This window comes from Ursus americanus, chromosome 35, assembly GCF_024610735.1.
Source record: "Ursus americanus isolate L20-20 chromosome 35, mUrsAme1.1.p, whole genome shotgun sequence".
Classification (NCBI taxonomy): domain Eukaryota; kingdom Metazoa; phylum Chordata; class Mammalia; order Carnivora; family Ursidae; genus Ursus; species Ursus americanus.
The window spans coordinates 3,562,919-3,564,586 of NC_142161.1; the positions used below are offsets into that span (position 1 = coordinate 3,562,919).

General features: G+C 43.2%; 1 non-coding gene across 1 annotated transcript; it reads right to left on the reverse strand.

The window, feature by feature from the left end:
- Positions 1-1,312: 1,312 nt before the first annotated feature.
- On the reverse strand, positions 1,313-1,419 carry LOC123792266 (U6 spliceosomal RNA). Its single transcript, XR_006779669.1, has one exon. It is a non-coding gene; the product is annotated as a U6 spliceosomal RNA (small nuclear RNA).
- Between the last annotated feature and the right edge of the window lie 249 nt (positions 1,420-1,668).

Genomic DNA, 1,668 nt, shown 5'->3' on the forward strand with positions numbered 1-1,668 from the left:
GATATGGGTGACATTCCTCAGGCACTCCTGGCTGCCCTAAAGCCTAGGAAAGGAAAAACAAATAGTTAATTTATAGAAATCACAATCCTGCCAGACATGAGTCTCCCTCAGTTTACAAATGTGTTAGCAATCTACAATTACAAAACGTTTCTATCAATAATCTAGCTTCCAGAAGGCAGTGTAGATACAATTAACTGTCTTTATAACCTGCAGCCCATGGACAGATGCTTGAAGCAGGTAGAGTGCGATGTTCCTTCAGGAAGTTCCCAACCATCTTCACGCTAATGCCTTGCTAGAGGGAAAAACAACCTTCACTTGACAATGGCAAGGCCTCTGGTATTCTATGAGTCTTGTTTACAGTATGAAAGTATTATCTCAACCTCCCTTTTTCCTTCCCTTCCCCCAACCCCATAGTCTATCATCAGCCACCCCTCACAAGCTGGGGCAGCAGCTCTTTCTGCCACGGGTCCTGTCCCTGTACTTTAATAAACCACCAATTTTGCACCAAATACGCCTCAAGAGTTCTTTCTTGGTCATCGGCTCCGGACTCCACCACACTGAACCTCACCTATATTCCAAAACCACATCATTGGGGAGGAAGGAAGGATGTAAGTAGACCGAGTGGTCCCCTCGAGTGCTCAGAACTGAGCATACGAACCATGGAAGCTTACTATGGTTCAACTGATGTAATGGGAAAAATATAAATTCAAAGGATTGATAACCTAATGACCAAACTCTGGTGTCTATTCTGGCCTTTCTGAACAGAGCTGCGCTGTGGAAATGACACAGGGAGGAGACAGAGACCTCGGTGACAGGATCTATTGTCTGAGGGCTGCAGCCCGAACTCTTCAGCAAAGAGGGATTCGATTTTTCTGCTTTTGGCCCTAAGGTGGGCATCTGAACAGACATGGGTCATGAGGAGGAACACTGTCGTAAAATATGGTACATTTAAAGAGCGACAGTGATGAATCTAAACACTGTCTTCTTATCACAACGTGATTCATTTCTACCTTAGGTGAAATCACATACATGAGTCTTACAACTTTTTTTCATAATTCTTTTCTTTTTTAAAGATTTTATTTGTTTATTTGACAGAGAGAGAGACAGCCAGCGAGAGAGGGAACACAAGCAGGGGGAGTGGGAGAGGAAGAAGCAGGCTCATAGCAGAGGAGCCTGATGTGGGGCTCGATCCCATAACGCCGGGATCACTCCCTGAGCCGAAGGCAGATGCTTAATGACTGTGCCACCCAGGCGCCCCTTCATAATTCTTACATTTTATGTTGTGTACATAATTAATTACAAGCAGTTTTTTAAAATTATGGAATGCTTCGTGACTTTGCATGTCATTCTTGCACACAAGCCATGCCAATTTTCTCTGTATGGTTCCAATTTTAGTATATGTGCTCCCAAGGTGAGCCCCACCTGTCATATTTTCAGTAAGTGCCATCCACCCACTTTTATCACAAGTGCAATGAATGAACATATCACAGTTAGCTAACCCATCGACCTGCAATCCTCATTTCGATATGGATTTTACTCATGTTTATTTTCAGATGTAATGTTTTCAATTGGGGTTGCTTAATGCCCCCTGGGGGCTTTTACACAATTGACCAATTGTTGAACACTATGTCTGAAACTAGTGACGTACTACATTTTGGCTAATTAAAT